At 49.6% G+C, this 17860-nt stretch overlaps 1 protein-coding gene across 1 annotated transcript in view; it reads left to right on the forward strand.

Annotated features, from left to right (window-relative positions):
• Window positions 1–76: 76 nt before the first annotated feature.
• The window catches only part of Sbk1 (SH3-binding kinase 1), a 46620-nt gene continuing 28836 nt past the window's right edge, over window positions 77–17860 (forward strand). The window contains exon 1 of the mRNA NM_001360811.1: window positions 77–792. The gene's annotated coding sequence lies outside the window, so the exon portion shown is untranslated. The remainder of the gene's footprint in view (window positions 793–17860) is intronic.

Here is a 17860-nt window from a genome sequence, read left to right on the forward strand (position 1 = left end):
ATTAATACCCACAGCCCAGCCATCTACAGCCACCACAAGGCTGAGCCCCAGAGCTGAGGAGAGAGATCGGGGAGCAGGGCAGCTCCCAGGCTGGCCAACCAGTACCTGACTTCAAGGGTCAGAACTTTTTCTGGGGACAGTGTAGACTCTGTGTCAGACTCACCTGACCCTTGCCTACCCCCCAGCTTCAGGTGTCAATCGGCTCTCCCGCAGGCCACTGAGCTACTTACTCCAGCAGGGGAGGACAAACTTTGTCAACCACCTCTGTGCCTGCTGGTCACCTAGGAGGAACAGATTGCTGGACAGACAGACAGAAGGCTCACACTCCTGCCTCTGGCAGGCATCCGCAGAGTGGACAGCTAAGGTGCTGAGGACTTCCCCAGAGGCAGCGATAGGACCTCGGTCCACTGCCGGCCGGCCACCTCTTGAGTCCAGGCAGCTGATAACTGCTGTTCAAGTGCAGATCCCGTGCCTCAGGACAGGAGCCCCAAGAGAGCCACAGGCTCTTCCACCCACCGAGGCAACGGGTAACGTGGGCGAGAAGGCGCAGGTGGCAGGTAGGCAGGTCCGGGGTCCTGAGGCCGACAGGCTGCTGACCCTGGAGCACACTGGCTCAGAGAACCGCGTCCTGTCTGGGGATGATGCTGTGGCGGCCACCAACAGTCACCCCTGCCCTGTCCTGCGGCTGCCTCCTGCCTGGCCCCTGGGCTGTACAGCTGATGATGTGCCAGCCTTCTGCCTGGTCTGCTTCCACAGAGAGGAGGAGGAATTGGAGGAGGTTCCACTGCAGAGGTCAGTCCTGGGGTGGGCAGAGGGCTGGAGGGACCACCATGCAACCTTCCATGCAGGAACTTAGGGGCCTGGTGATGATGTTTATGGGACCTGTCTGCCCAGGCTTACTACCCCCTCCACCTTCCCGCTGAGCTCTCTGGCTGTCACCACAACCTTCCCATTCCTCCCACTCTGGCCCTCGAGTGACTTGCCTGTCCCTTCACTCCCATTGTGGTCATGTCTTGTCCCCATTTAGAGACCTCCATGGTTCCTCAGTTCCTAAACAGAAAGTCAGCACTCGGCATTCAAGACCTGTCTGATTGGGTTTAATGCCCCATTTCACTCTGTTCACCAATATTACCAGGGAATACTCTGGCTCCCCTCCACCCAGGCCCAGCTGAAATGTCTCTTCTTTCAGGAAGGCCTCCCAGAAGACACGGGCCCGCTGATCTAAGAGCCCCTTGCACTTCTAGCATCACACTGGCATTTAACATATGCTCAGTCTTTGTTGAATTAATAAGTGAAAATGTGTATGTGCACATGTGCACATGTGTGCATGTGTGAGCGCTCATATATGTGGAAAGGAGGGGAGGGAGAGAGAGAGAAGATGAAGGTTTCTAAGGTTGGGATTGTGTATTTGTGGGAGAATGTGTGTGACTGTGTGTACAGGTTTGTGGGAGCAGATGGGAGGACCTTTGGGATGAGAGGAGCTATGCATGAGGCCAATGCCTAGGCACTGACTGCTATGCCCCCCGACCCTCAGGGAAACCCTGGCCCCAGCCAAGTGTGACCTGGGCCACACTTGTGAATACACAAGTCAACAGGGTCACCTCTGCTCCAGCCCAGCCTGCTCAAGCCAGTGCCACTGTGGGAAAGGCGAACACAGGGCCAAGCTAGGGTCTTGTCCGTGTCCATTGAAGAATAGGAGGAGAAAATGTGGGCCCCTGCATCCTGGACCAGGTGCCTCTCATGAGTATATTGGACCCTGCATCTGTGGTTTCCCCGCTAGGGACCTCTATGTCCTCCTCTGTGAAGTGGGAGGATGCTTTCTGCCCTGGTTGCCAGCTGACCATGCAGTGACTGGACAGACACCTGCAGAGCGCCAGGCTTCAGCTGGGGCCTGGAATCTTGGCACAGCCCTGGTGAGGTCTGCTGGCAGACAGGTTGGGCAGAGATTGAGGGTACAGAGAGTGGGGACACAGTGCCCATGAAGTCAGGATGCAAGATGGACCACTTCTTATTACAGAGACCACAGTATATTCCACCAAATCTATCTAGGAGTACAGATGCCTCTCAGGGAATGAGGGAGGCGTAAGAAAAGGTATCAGTGGGCTGTGGGGCGGCAAGGGTGAAGATTGGTGGTTTGGAAAAGTAACTGGACAGGGATGGGTTGAGGTTGGCAAAGACAGTAGTATCAGATCGCATAGACCTGGACTTCTGAGTTGAGCATTTGAGCAGCCATGGAGGGCTGGAAGCCAAACAGGCGAGTTAGGAGACTCAGTGAGGCTTAGATGGGAGACACTGTTCTTTACGCCACAGAACTCCACACCGCCAGTGTGGCCACTCTTTATAGTGGAGGCTTGGAGTGCTTGGCAAATGACTGCGTCAGCCAATGAAATGACACAGGAGGCGGGGCCTTGGCATCATCTGCTGTGGTTGTCTGTCTTCTCAGTGTCTCTGTCTGTCTTCTCAGTGTCTCTGTCTGTCTCTGCATCTGTCTGTCTCTCTCTGTGTCTCTGTCGATCTCTGTCTCTGTCTGTCTATCTCTATGTGTATGTGTACCTCTGTGTGTCTCTGTATGTCTCTCAGTGTCTGTCTCTCCCTGTCTCTCTCTGTATCTCTGTTTTTCTTTGTATCTGTTTGTCTCTGTCTCTCTGTGTGTATCTCTGTATGTCTCTGTCTCTCTCTGTGTCTGTCTCTTAGTCTTTCTGTGTTTGTCTCTCTGTCTCTCCCCGTCTCTCTCTGTCTCTGTCTTTCTCTGTATCTGTTTGTCTCTGTCTGTCTCTCTCTGTGTGTACCTCTGTGTGTCTATGTCTCTCTCTGTGTCTCTGTCTCTCTGTGTGTCTCTATCTCTGTCTCTCCCTGTCTCTCTCTGTGTTTCTGTTTTTCTCTGTATCTGTCTGTCTCTGTCTATCTGTCTCTCTCTATGTGTACCTCTGCGTGTCTCTGTATGTCTCTGTGTCTATCTGTCTCTCTGTGTTTGTCTCTGTCTCTCCCTGTCTGTCTTTCTTTGTATCTGTCTCTGTCTCTCTCTCTCTCTCCCTGTGTATCTCTGTCTGTCTCTCTGTGTCTCTGTGTGTGTCTCTCTCTGTGTGTCTATTTCCTTGTCTCTCTGTCTCTGTTTTTCTCTCTCTGTCTCTCTCTCTCCTTGTCTCTGTCTTTCCGTGGGGATGAAACCCAGGGCCTTGCACGTTTATGTTAATGTGCAAGGTTAATTCTAGGTTAAGTCTCAGCCCTGAGCTGACTGTCAACAGCACACAGTCAAGCCCTGCCCCGATGTCCCCTTGCTTCAGGTCTTGGAGCAATGCTTATACAATCAATCCCTACCAGTGAGTGACTCAGGAAGCCCCAGGATGAGGGTCGAGCATTAGGGCCAGGATCTTCTGCCCTTTCTCCCTCGCCTTTCCTCCACCCCACCTGCAGCTTTGGGGATTCCTTTGTAGCAGAGGTCCCTTCTCTCCTACTCTGGGATGTAATGGCCTACGTTTGTAGGGGCTGCTATACTTTCTAACTAATGGACTCTGGCTCTTTAAGGTCTAGGGAGGGGACATTGCCAGGCTGGGCAGAAATGGTGACCACAGGTGCCAGGTGGTGAAGCTAAAAATACTGAGTGATGTGGACAGCCAGGCTGTGGGAGCCAGGCAGAGCTGACTGGGAGGGCAGAGAGACTGGGTGAGGTCACCTTGGACTTAGAGAGTGTGTGCCGCACCCAAACCCCTCACCACCTCTCCCAGCCTTTCTCTGGTACCAGGGCTTCTCTAGAACATCCAACTTCCATCTTTATGAGCCATGGGCTAGTCTGATTCTGCCACAGCCCTCTTCTGTGTAACCCTGAGGTCTCTTTGGATCTCTTCTCAAGCAAAATTGGAAACAGAGAGACTGTAAGGGGTATAGGCAAACTGCTCGTTCATTTTTAGGTTAAAACTTCCTGAAGCCTTCTGGGACTAGATGTTGAAACCACAGAGATAACAGGGATACAGGCACACCTCCCTAATGGGGCTCACTGCTTTGTGGGTACAAATGGTGGCTATGTGAATATGCGTCTCCGCAAGCTATAATGAGTGTGAGCTTCGTGGCCCTGGAATCTGCTGTGGGTTGATGCACACTGTGCCACATGTCAGTGACAGTGTCACTAACCACCTGCTCACGCTATATCCATGTGTTAACTAGGGTGAGGCAGCTGTTGTGCCTATGAGCCTAGAACATAGGATTCCATTCTTGTTTTGTTTTGGTTTTGTTTTGTCGAGACAGTGTTTCTCTGTGTAGCCCTGGCTGTCCTGGAACTCACTCTGTAGACCAGGCTGGCCTTGAACTCAGAAATCTGCCTGCCTCTGCCTCCCAAGTGCTGGGATTAAAGGCGTGTGCCACCACTGCCTGGCAGGATTCTATTCTCTACAGTTGGTATCTACGTAACAGAGTCTAGTGAGAGAGGCTCTGCTCCAAGCAGTCTCTCACTGACCCTGGGTTCTTCCATCATGGGCCAGGCATTATTCAGAACCTTAGAACCCACTGCTAGAAACTACATTCCACTGATAGAGAAAGAAGAGAAAGTGGAGTAGCCAGATGTGGTTTATGCCTGCAAGCCCGGCATTCAGGAGTCTGAGGCAGGAGGATTGTGGGTTTAAGGCCAGCTTAGGTTATATTGTATCTCAAAACAAATACATTAAATTGAAAATGTCAGCCAAGGCTTTTTGTGAGTTACCTGTGCATGCATTGGCTGTAACTGCAAGGGAGGTGGGAAAGGCAGGCCAGTGCAGCAGCCTCACTGGTCCATTATGAACACGGAATAGTCTGGTGTATGAAGATAAGTCACCTTTGGTGCCAGTTATGCTCATTCATTCACTCAGCAAAGTGGCTTGGTATCTTTCATGGGTGAGAGCTAGGGGACACAGGAGAAACGCCTGCAGTCCTGGAGCTCAGAGCTAATGAGGGACAGACAATAGGCACATAAGCTTATACCATTATACCATGATCATCAGGTCCAAACCCACGGGGAGTATGGGGGACGAACAGCGGCACACAGGAAACACACGCTTTGTGAAATTGAGAAGCTGGTATCCCAGACCTGGAAGAGGAAGGGGGCTGGCCATCCTGGGGGAACACCATCCATGCAGACAGAGCAGAAGTGCAAAGGGCCAGAGGACACTGACAGGCAGTGAGCACTCACTCCGGTAGGCCAGTGTGGACAAGCGGAGAATTGTGCGATAGTGACATGGGTGAGACTGGGATAGATTAGGCCTTGATAGCCCTGCTGAGAATGGATTTTACACTAGGTGGGATAAGGAAGCTCTTGGAAGCTTTTAAGTGGGGAAACAATGACATCCGGTTGACATTTTAAAAGATCCCTGGGGCTGCTCTGGGCCAGCATGAATAGAGGACCCCAGTGCTGAGATCACGGAGGGACGTACAGGGTGGGTGACCTGTGGGCCAGCCAGGGTCAAGGGAAGAAGATGGCTGCTAGTTCATCTTGAAGATGGTTTGTCCCAAGAATTCACACAGGAGTTCAGTCTCCAAAGACTTATGTCAATTATATCAAGAGATAGAAAATTAATTTAGTTGTGGTGTTAGAGATGAGGTAGTGGTTGCAATGGATTACCTCATTGGGGTGAGAGCTCTGGTGAGTGTTGTGGTGGCTTTGTAAGCAGAGGGAAAGGAGCCTATCCAGGCGTTTGTGTACCCCTGCCATGATGTAACGGACCTGGCCAACACCTTCCTGCTCCCCACAGAGACTGTGCAACGCTCCATGGACTTCCAGGCTAAAAACCTATGCACAGACTCTTTTAAAGAATATTTTAATGTATATGTCTGTGTAAGTAGGCCATGCATGTGTAGGTACCCTTTGAGGTCAGCTGGAGTTATAGAATTATAGGCAGCTCTGGGCCACAGGTCATGAGTATTGGGAACTGAACTAGGGTCCACTGAGCCATCTCTCCAGCCCATCCTCTTTTTTCTTTTCTTTTTCTTTTTTTAATATAAAGAATTTCTGGATCAGCCAGTATGAAGTATAGTTGGGATTAATTCTATTTTATGTTTTCAATTATTTACTTCTGAGGGGGGAAGCATGAAGTGTCAAGGTGAGTGTGGAGATCAGAGAACAGCATGGAAATGTATGTTCTCCCCATCCAACATGTAGGTCCTGAGAATCAACTCGGGTCATCAAGTTTGGCAGCAAGCTCTGTTACCATTGAGCCAACTCACTGACTTCTGGCAAACTTTTTCTTTTCTTTTCTTTTCTTCTCTTCTCTTTCTTTCTTCCTTTCTTCCTTCCTTTCTTTCTTTCTTTCTTTCTTTCTTTCTTTCTTTCTTTCTTTCTTTCTTTCTTTCTTTCTTTTAAAGATTTATTTGTTTATTATATGTAAGTACACTGTAGCTGTCCTCAGATTCTCCAGAAGAGGGCATCAGATTTCGTTACGGATGGTTGTGAGCCACCATGTGGTTGCTGGGATTTGAACTCAGGACCTTTGGAAGAGCAGTCGGCACTCTTAACCACTGAGCCATCTCGCCAGCCCTCTTTCTTTTTTTTTAAAGGATGAGTTTATTTAGAACATTTCAAAGAAAGCAGTTGGCAGTGCAGGACAGACTTGCCTGCATTTCGTTTTAAATTTCGGATCTTGCTCATACCCGCAAGGGTGACACTGCTGGGAAGTGCTGGAGTCATTAGGAGGTGGGCCTGCTGTCTCCGTGGGACAGACTCTTACAGGCAGGGCTGTGAGGGCCCTCGTGTCCCTCTCTCTTTCCCTCTGCCCATCACAGCACACGTCAGCTGGAGAGCACTCTCTGGAAAAGGAGAGACAAGGCAGCAAGTGGGGAACTGACTCAATAGACTAAGGAAGTTATCCCTCACAGAACAGAGCCCCTAAAGCTGAGCAAGACAAGCCTGTGAAACCACAGCTAACTTTTCACATCTCCAAAGGTGACGACAAGGGAGGGCAATGCTCGGAGGTTGGGTACAGCGGGGCTGCTCAAGAATCCTCTAGCTTAGGAGGGTGTGATGGCGCACACCTTTAATGCCAGCACTGGAGAGGCAGAGGCAAGCGGATCTCTGTGATTTTGAGGTCAGTCTGGTTTACAGAATGGATTCCAGGATAGTCATGGCTACACGGATAATCTCTCTCTCTCTCTCTCCATATACATATACATACGTACACACACACACACACACACACATATATATATATATATATATATACATATATATATATATATATATATATATGCCCAGCCCAAACTTTTTACATTGAACCCAGCAACCCTTTCTTTGCAAGCACTGGGTTTTTCGACTGCTTGTGAAAGAACCTAGTGGGGAAACCCCCACTCAATTCTCGATTAGGCGCGCACCCAAGAATCAGGAACAGACGACCATCTTGATGTAAAAGCATGAGGTAGTTTAATGACGGAGCTCTGGGCCAACACATATCTCCCGCAGGAGACAGAGGTGTCGACCACATGGTGGAGCCATAATGGCGGAGCTCCAGTTCGAAACGTATCTCACACAGGAGACAGTGGTTTCGACCACGAGGCTTGGAAGCTAGGGGTTTTTATAGAAAAGGGGTGGGGCTGGGGGGGAGGAATCAGCGAGGTTTTACATGATTGGTCCATTTAAACATCAACAGACTGTCAGAAGGGCGGGAGATAGGGAGGCACTAGGCCAGTCAGGACATGTAATGATGGGCCTGCCCGGGCATGTCCTGGCCTGTTCTGCTATGTTCTCAGCCCCAGGTTCAAAGCTCACAAACAACTCTTTGGGCTATTTGACATAAATTACATGAATCACATGTCTCAAGTTTTATTTCCTTTCATTTGCACATTTTATAAATTTCACTTTTTAAAAACTGGGAGCATGGTTTACTCAGAATGAATGTGAAGTTTGTAAGTAACGAGCATAAGGAGTTCTGTCATATGTATACATCGAGTGACTCAAGCCTTCATCCAGGCAAAGGACATTTTTGTTTTCCCAAAAAGTTTCTCTTGCTACCTGGTCAATATTCTCTCTTGCGCGTGCTCTCTCCCTCTCTCACGAATGCCCACACATGCATAGCAGACACATACACACAGACATGCACACTCGCCCACGCACACACACAGAGGGGTGGGGGCACTACTACAGTTTGTATTGACCTTTGAAAGTTCCTGAGAATTAGCAGGAAACCAGGGACCCACTTTTGAGAAACTCCTGAATCTAAGTAGAACCAAAGCAAGCAAGAAAACAATGTAACAGGGAAACAAAACTTTCAAACAAGAATAGAGGCTCTGTGTTCAGAGCCAAAAAACCAAAAAAACAAAAAACAAAAAAACAAAACATTGTAACTATTAAAGATACCGAGGGTGTCTCCGGAAATAATGGCAACAAAAGTTGGGGCTGGAGTCTAGGAAGACCCAGTTTCAAAACAACATTGAAGCTTATTTCATAAACACTTCTCTAATGTGCTGGCTGGTTTCCTGCGTCAACTTGACACAAGTTAGAGTCATCAGAGAAGAAGCAGCCTCCCTTGAGGAAATGCCTCCATGAGGTGCAGCTGTAGGACATTTTCTCCATTAGTGATTAGTGGGGAGGGCCCAGCCCATTGTAGGTGGGGTGGCCCTGGGTTCTATAGGAAAGCAGGCTGAGCAAGCCATGTGAGGTAAGCCAGTAAGCAGCATCCCGCTTGGCCTCTGTATCAGCTCCTATCTCCAGGTTCCTGTCCTGTTTTGAGTTCCTGTCCTGACTTCCTTCCATGATGAACAGTGCTGTGGAACTGTAAGCCAAATAAACCCTTTCCTCCCCAACCGACTTTGTGGTCATGGTGTTTTGTCCCAGCAATAGAAACCCAAACTGAAACACAGGACATCTCAGCATGCAGCCCAGACTGTCCTAGAACCTGCCATCTTCTCGCCCCGTCTCCTGTGCCACCACCACGCCCTGCTTTATTTTTGTAAGTATAGGTAACAGAGGGAACAAAAGAGGCTAATAGGGAGATGCCCTAGAGCCTGGGAGGACAGACCTGGAAGAGAGGTGGTGGCTCAGCAGAAGAGAGTGTTAAAACCAGAGCCCTCTATTCTCACCTGGGGTTGCTCATGGGAAGGGTGCTCTTCTGTACACAGTGACTGAGAAAAGGCTAAATCCTTGGAGAGAGCTAGCTGGGTTATTTCTTAGTGTGCCTGTGTGTGTGTGTGTGTGTGTGTGTGAGAGAGAGAGAGAGAGAGAGAGAGAGAGAGAGAGAGAGAGTATGTGTGTGTGTGTATTCACAAGTACCCATGGAGATTGAGCCCTGGGAGGTTGAGTTGCAGGAATCTGTGGACAGCCTGATATAGGTGCTGGCATCTGAACTCTAGTGCTCTTAACCACAGAGCCATGTCTTTAGCCCTGGATGAAAAAAAAAGATTTATTTTATTTCAAAGTGTGTGTGTGTGTGTGTGTGTGTGTGTGTGTGTGTGTGTGTGTGATGTGTACATGAATACCAGTGTTCGAGGAGGGCCAGAGGTGCCAGATCCCCCTGGAACTGGGGTTACAGGAGCCATTCCAAGTGGGTGCTAGGACCCAAACTCAGGCCCTCTGCAATAGTAATACATGCTCTTTACTCTGAGTCATATCCTTAGCCTCAGCTTTAAAAAAAGAAAGATTGTTATTGTATATAATTTTTTAAAGATTTATTTATTTATTATATGTGAGTACACTGTAGCTGTCTTCAGACACTCCAGAAGAGGGCGTCAGATCTCATTACAGATGATTGTGAGTCACCATGTGGTTGCTGGGATTTGAACTCAGGACCTTCGGAAGAGCAGTCAGTGCTCTTAATCACTAAGCCATCTCTCTAGCCTGTTATTCCATTTATTTTTATACAAAATAATGGTTCCATTATGATATTTTCATAAATGTGTATCATGTACTTTGATTATGTTCACATATTTTTCCTAAATAGACCCCCTTCTTTCTTTTTTTGGTTTTTTTTTCGAGACAGGGTTTTTCTGTGTAGCCCTGGCTGTCCTGGAACTCACTTTGTAGACCAGGCTGGCCTCGAACTCAGAAATCCGCCTGCCTCTGCCTCCCAAGTGCTGGGATTAAAGGCGTGCGCCACCACGCCTGGCTGACCCCCTTCTTTCAAGTCCTTTAAAAAAGTGTAGATTCAATATGTGCAAGAGGGCAGGTGACACTTGCCTTCTGAGCCTGGTTAATCTAGCATGGTTAGTCTTAACATGATGATTTCTAGCTCCATCCATTTTCCTGGAAGTGACATAATCTCATTCTTTATGGCTTAATAATACTCCATTGTGGGCCGGGCGTGGTGGTGCACGCCTTTAATCCCAGCACTCGGGAGGCAGAGGCAGTCAGATTTCTGAGTTCGAGGACAGCCTGGTCTACAGAGTGAGTTCCAGGACAGCCAGGGCTATATAGAGAAACCCTGTCTCGAAAAACCAAAATAATAATAATAATGATAATAATACTCCATTGTGTACAGAGACTGTCTTAGTTAGGGTTTCCATTGCTGTGAAGAGACACCATGGCCATGGCAACTCTTATAAAGGACAACATTTAGCTGGGGCTGGCTTACAGGTTCAGAGGTTTAGCTCATTATCATCATGGTAGGAAACATGGTAGCGTGCAAGCAGACATGGTGCTGGAGGAGCCGAAAGTTTTGATCCAAAGGCAGCCAGGAGGAGAATGTCTTCTGCTGGCAGCCAGGAGACTAAGTGTGATTCCACACTGGGTGGAACTTGTGCATATATGTAAGACTTTAAAGCCTGCCTCCACAGTGACACACTTCCTCCAACAGGGCCACGCCCACTCTAATAAGGCCACACCTCCTAATAGTGCCACTCCCTATGGCCAAGCATTCAACATATGAAATCTATGGGGGCGGGGGGCAATACCTATTCCTACCATCACAGAGTTTCATTTTATTCTCTCTCTCTCTCTCTCTGCATTAGTGGCTGTGTAGGTGTGCTCATCTGTGATGTGCATATGGAGGCTAGGGGCTAACACTGGGTGTCTTCTTCTCTTCATCTTATTTATTGAGACAGGGTCTCTTGTTGAACTTATGGCTGACCATTTCTGGTAGACAGGCTTGCCAGGAAGCACCCCCTACCCTGCCACGATCTATCTCTCTTTTCTCTGTCCCCAGATCTGGGGTTATAGGCATGGGTTGCCACGTCTGGCATTTACATGAGAACTGGGGATCCGAACTCAGGCGTCGATGCTTGCACTGTGGGCACTTCACCCACAGAGTCATCCTAGACTTCCATGCTTCCCTTTTCTAGTTTATTCTCATTGTTGTTGCTTAGTTAGTATGCAGAGTAATGGATTTCACTGTAACATCTTCATATATATATAAACTTTACCTTTGTAATGTATATAATTTACCTTCCATCTGTCACTCTGATGATGAGCATCCTGACTGGTCCCCTGTCTTGGCTGTTGTGTGTAGTGCAGTGATACACAAGAGTATGCAGGTGTCTCTGTGTTGTGCTGACTTAGGGTCCTTGGCTGTTTCATGTCATAGCTCTGTTTCCAGGTTTTGACAGACCTCCATCCTGATTTTCAGGGTGACTGCTGCTGGCTTCATGGCTTGGTAGCAGGAGTCAGTGTGGTGACTCAGATCTCTGTGCATCGTGCCTGAGGAGAAAAGAGACATTAGCAAGAGGCATCCAGGCCTTAACGTGGAGTGTTGGGTCTATGGACGCCATGTGGGCATCACCCGGCACTAGCTTGAAGTGCAGAGTGTCTGGCCTCACTTGGATCCTTCGGAGACTCATGCATGGCAGAGGGAATCTTGGGTAGCCATGCTCAGAGGGAGCAGGGAAGAGGGGGACTTGTGGAGCGACAATGAGTTTCTCCCTCTAGCCACACTTCTGGAGACTAAGGGGCATGACTGCTTGGGATGTGGCTCTCCCTGGTGGAGCCACTTGCTTGATGCATGCAGTAAGAGGACAGGTGATTGTAGCATGCCTAGTGCAAAAGGTAGGTGAGCAAGTGGGCACTTTCCAGGTATCAGTGTAGTGATGGAGAGTGGAGCCCAGACAGGACAAAGTAGATAGTGGTGGCTGCCAGGCAGTGAGAATGTGGGTGGCTGTCTCTATAAGGTCAAAGGGCTGTCACACGCAGGAACTGGACAAACAATGGGCTAGATAGAAGGCAGAAACTGTGAGAGCAACTGACCTTAGAGATTAGGGTAAAGTGATTGATGGGTGAGTTCTCACGAGATCTAGGGTTTGTACCTGGGGACATGGTCCAGAGGGGCCCAGTGTGTTGGAGGTGACATTAGGACATCCAGGCAATGAGAGGACAGATCTCTGATATCTGTTCTCTAAACTCTGTCCCTCACAAATCTAAACACAGTCATTTGTTCTGGGACATGGCCTGACATGGGACATCTGAAGGCTCCTCGTATGTCACAATGTGCAGCAGAGCTTCAGGACCACAGTGTGGACAGAGACCAAGTTCCTTACACACAGGGGAACAAGATGCTCTGGGGCTGGCTCTGCTCAGTCCATAACCAGTGAGGAGGCCTTGAGTGGACCAGCGGGACCAGCGGGACCAGCGGGACCAGCGGGACCAGAGGGGCCCGGACTTAAATGTCCTGGGCGATGGGAAGCAAATGATAGAAATGTGCTCTTCTCTCCCAGAAAGGAATGATGTGTAGGGGTGAGGGGTTGGGGCTGCGTCTGCGGTGTTTTGGCCTGTCCTGCATTGTAGAATTTTGGCCACTAGAGGGAGGGCCATGCTCATATTTCCAGGGATTTCCAGGCGCTGTTTGCTCAAGCTTGGCTTCTTTTTCTAACGATTGGACAGGTTCAGAGTTTGAAACAGCACACTCTAGGTCCACTACTTCTGCGTTATGTAGCCTTGTCGGAGTAACCTAATCGTTCTGTGTTGTGGTTTCAACAGCCATAAAACGGACATAGAAAGGCGTTTGTAGGGATGCATGCCTATTATCTTAGCACTGGGGATAGTTACTTTACTAGTGTAAAGTACGCTACACCACAGTAGTGAGTTTGAGGTCAGCCTGAGTTCAAGGGCAGCCTGGTTTGTATGGACAGACCCTGACTCAAAGGTGAAAACTATAAAAATAAGTAGGTAAATAATCAAATGAGCTAACACTTAAAACCCAGGGCCTTTTGTCCCCATGTCAAAATTCCCAACATCTTTGGAAGGCTGAAAGCACCCAGAACCTGTGTCTACATCCCCACAGGGCTAACCTGGGCACAGACACGTGGAGATGAGCCCCAAGCATGGGTCAGGGGCTCGTTCACAGGTCCTGGCTTCAGGTCTCTGTCAGCACCACAGCCAGCCATGTAATGATCCACAGGAGGCAAGAACGCAGTTGTGGTTCAATACAACTAAGTAGCCAGCGTTGGCTCAAACTTTGGGAGTCTGACCCTCAGTAGTTTATTTTAGGTATGTTTAAACATAGCACAATTTAGTGAAAATTTCCCAGTGGTAACTTAATCCTGTATGTACAATAAGGCATAACTCCACCAAACCCTCTGCAAAGTACTAGTGGCATCTTTCATAAAGATGAGTTCTATAGATGGACTCCATGTGACACCTCCCATAAAGATAGGTTCTACAGATTGTCAAGCTCCTGATAAGGGTCTAGGGGAGGAGGCTCTGGTGTGGTCCTAGCCACACAGATATCTCGAAAGTCACCAGGTTATTAATCATGTCTGATCCCATGGAAAGCAGATTATACACCACCCCCACCTCCCTTTGAAGAGACAACCCTGTGTGTTTAGCATTCCTGGGTTCCCGGGTGCTTATCTGTGAGCACAAGGACATACATTCACACAGAGATAGGATGCATGCCTTCTTGGCCACTCCACTCCCACATGCCTGCCTCAGGCCAGTGTCGCCCCTCCCGTCTGGGGAAGGCAGCTTTCTGATTGGTGCTTCTGAGTCCTCTCCCCCCACAGCCTGTTCTCCCTATGTACCCCAGCTTTCTCCCTATGCACCCCAAAGCCTTCAGCGGTCCCCCCTCCATCAGAGTTAAAGCCAAAGGCTTCCAGTGGCTCTGTCACCTCTTACTGTCCATGCTGCCCCAGCCTTAGCACTTAAATCACCACTGAGCCCCTAGAGCACACTGACCACAGGGCCTTCACACTAGCTGTTGCCTTGGCCTGGCTCCCCTGTCTGTGTATCCCCTTTCTCACCCCATTCAAGTCTCTGCTAAGAGACTGAGGCTGCGAGGACTTCCCAGCATGCCTTGTGCCCTTTCCCTGGCTTATCTCTTTTTCCCACTGTAATGCCTTGACCTGTATCGTTTACTTCTGTGTCCTGTTTGTCACTGTCTCTGTACTAGAGCAGAAGCACTGCAAAGGCAGGGACTGTTCTGTGTTGTTAGTTGCAAACAGCACACCTACTCTAGCACCGAGTAGAAGGACTTAATAAATATTTGGGGATACACTGTAGCTCAGGGGTAGAGAGCTTGCCTGGCATGTCAGGGGCCCTGAATTTGATTCCCAGAACTGCAAAAGAAAACAAAAAGATGAAGAAGTATTTATCTGGTCGCGCATGGTGATGCAGGTCTTTAATCCCAGCACTTGGGAGGCAGAGGCAGGCAGGTTTCTGTGTGTTCAAGGCTAGCCTGGTCTACATAGTGAGTTCTAGGCCAGTGAGATCCTATGTCAACAACAAATTAACAATGGAATTATTTGCCTGTTAAGTGGGTGGATGAACATGTGCAGTGAAGGCATTGCACCCAGTGATCCACCCAGGCCTGAGTGGGATAGTGTGGGATGCAGCTGGGCCTGTCAACACAGGAGCACAGCGCCCGCTTTGGGTCTGAGCACCCTGGGGTTGCTGCCTTGAAGCTTTCCGTTTGTCTTTGACTCTGTGACAGAAGGCTGATAGGACCCTTCCACTGGGGACCACATTTGGATGGATCACTGTCAGAGTGGCCCTAGGCAACTGCCCTGCGAATGTCTTCATGCCCGGGGGAGTATGGTATTAAATAGAAGTGAAACCCACTGGGGAAAAGGACCTAGGAGAAAGAGAGTCTTCTGCCCTGCATTCTGAGCACGGGCAGCACAGGTTAGCCCCTGGGCCCCAGGGGCTAACTAACATGCACAGGTGCATTGTGGGGGGTAGACTTTTTGTCCGCTGGAGCTGTCAGTACTGGGGTAATGTTGGACTCCACATTAGAGAGAGCCAGGCCAAGCAAGAGAAAGCCCTCAGGTTCCTGGGCAAAAGCCTTGAGGTACCTAACATCTGGCTTTGAGGTGCCTAACATCTGGTCTTGAGGTGCCTAACATCTGGCCTTGTCCCCGGTAGCCTAAGCAGCAGGCCGAGAACTGGCTGGAGCAGGCCATGGGATTCCTCTCTGGGCCTCTGTTGTGACATCTATGATCTAGGCAAGAACCTGTTGCACACGGGACCACAGGGGTGAGGGGGGCATTCAGTGGTTGACAGCCATGGTCCTTGACCATCACAGGGAGTGTGGCCCTGGCCCATGCTGGATCATCTTTGTGGCTATTCTGAAAAGTCCAGGTGTTTGGCACTCTTTGAAATGTTCAAATGGGAGTCTACCTTTTACTCCCAACGGATGGGTGAGAAGGGACACAATAGAGTTCAGCAGTGACCTTAGGACCTTAGTGACCTAAGTGATGGCTGCATTGAGGGCTGCAGACGCTGCCCGTAGCTTCAGACTATCCTGCAGCCTCCCCGACGTATGGTCTGAAGCTATGGGCAGCATCTGCAGCCCTCAATGCAGGATGCGGTCGTGTCCTTAGATCTGGGGGGAGCTATAGACCTTGAAAACAGCCTGGTGACACCTGGGAGGAGCCTGTGTCTCGTTCCCTGTCCTCCGTTTTGGCGAACCCCTCCTATCTCCCCAGCCACTAGAATCCAAGCCATTCTCTAGGATCCACTTAATTAGCCAAGCTTATTAACTCCCACAAGGCTTCTCCTCCCCTCCTAATTAACTCGCTTAATTAGGGCTTGCAGGCACAGTTCCACCCAGCCCCCTCTAGCTCCCACCCCTCCCTGTCTCCCTTCCTTGGCTCAGCCAAGCCCCCAACAGGCTGGGAATGCTGCAGGTGTTGCCCGAGCACCTTCAGCACCCACCCTTCTCTTCCTGCCCTTCTCCCCACCACAGGACACCAGGACTCTGCTTTTTGTAGCAGCAGCGCAAGGCAGAGATGAAAACAGGTCAAGGCAATGGGTGGAATGAGGGAAAATGGAAAGAGATGACCCTGAGCCGGTGTCAAGAAGATGCCAGGCCATATGGGTTTGAGTCCCAGGCTGTCTGAAAGCTCTATTCAGCCTTTCCTCTCTCTCTCTGCCCTGACATAGAGAGACAGCTCCTGGGTGAAGAGGCCTGGCTATGTAGAAAGGTGCTAGCATGTAGAGAACATAGCCTGCCCCACATCTGTATTTGTTAAATACTCAGGTGGCCTTGTGACAAGGCTAGGGGTTGAGGAATTGAAGGAAGGGTGGAGACAGCCAGGGAGAGTACCATGTCAGGCTCTACAGTCTGGACCACGCCAGGAACATGCTGGGCCTGGGGAGGGGAAGGGCATGCAGATCTGGGCAGGGTGGCACATACCTGTGACCCCAACACTATGGCAGGGGAGGCAGGGAGATCAAGATTGAGGCTAGCCTGGACTACCTTGTGAGGCTCTGCCTCAAAAGCAAGGATGGAGACCAGGGAAGTGGTATTCACCTGGGTCAGATGAGTGGCTGTGTAACTCACTTCCAGAATTTAACCATTTTAGAAACCCACATTCATCTGAGCGATGGCTGTGTACACCTTAATCCCAGCACTTGGGAGGCAGAGGCAGGCAGATTTCTGAGTACAAGGCCAGCCTGGTCTACAGAGTGAATTCCAGGACACTCAGGGATACATAGAAAAATCAAGAAGAAGAAGAAGAAGAAGAAGAAGAAGAAGAAGAAGAAGAAGAAGAAGAAGAAGAGGAGGAGGAGGAGGAGGAGGAGGAGGAGGAGGAGGAGGAGGAGGAGGAGGAGGAGGAGGAGGACAAGGACGAGGACGAGGAGGACGAGGAGGACGAGGAGGACGAGGAGGACGAGGAGGAACAGGGAAAGGAAGGAGAGAGAAAGAAAGAAAGAAAGAAAGAAAGGAAGGAAGGAAGGAAGGCAGGCAGGCAGGCAGGCAGGCAGGCAGGCAGGCAGGAAGGAAGGAAGGAAGGAAGAGAGGAAGAAAGAAACCTATTGTACAGAGAGCTTGGGTTTATAAGTAACAGAGATTCAAGTCTCTCTGATTTAAACTCAAAGGGGGTGAGGGAGCTGGTGAGATGGCTCAGTGATTAAGAACACTGGCTGCTCTTCCAAAGGACCCGGGTTCAAATCCCAGCACCTACAGGGCAGTTTACAACTAACTGTCTTTAATTCCAGTTCCAGGTGATATGACAGACAGACATACATGGAGGCAGAACACTGATGTAATTAAAATAATAATAATAATAATAAAAGAATAAACTCGAAGAGGACTTTACTGGGCCACAGAACTAAAAGGTCCAAGTCTTCAGGCACACAGGGATGACAAGTAGTTCAGATAATGACGAGATTTGTGTCCCCATCTCTTCATTCCTCCTCTGGAGGCTCTCCCTAGTGTGACAACAGGCTTACACTCAGCCTTTCATTGTGGTCTCAGAAAGGACCCCTGTAGCCAGGAGAAGGTGTTATATACTGATTGATGGGGCTGGGTCACAAGACCAGCCCAGGAGTCAGACACCATCATCAGCAGATCCCCTGAGTAATGAAGGGTATGGCGGGGAATGTAGGTTCCTAAAGGGAACCGGGGCTTTGGGAGCAGACTGTGTAGACAGATGCTAGGTAACGAAGTCTGTGCTGCTTGGACTGCGTGGGCATCGTGCCAAGCTCAGGAAAGTTCCAAATGCAGGCATGTGAGGCAGTCCCTGCCAGGCCCCACCCAGATGT

Source organism: Mus musculus, chromosome 7 (genome assembly GCF_000001635.26).
Source record: "Mus musculus strain C57BL/6J chromosome 7, GRCm38.p6 C57BL/6J".
Classification (NCBI taxonomy): Eukaryota; Metazoa; Chordata; class Mammalia; order Rodentia; family Muridae; genus Mus; species Mus musculus.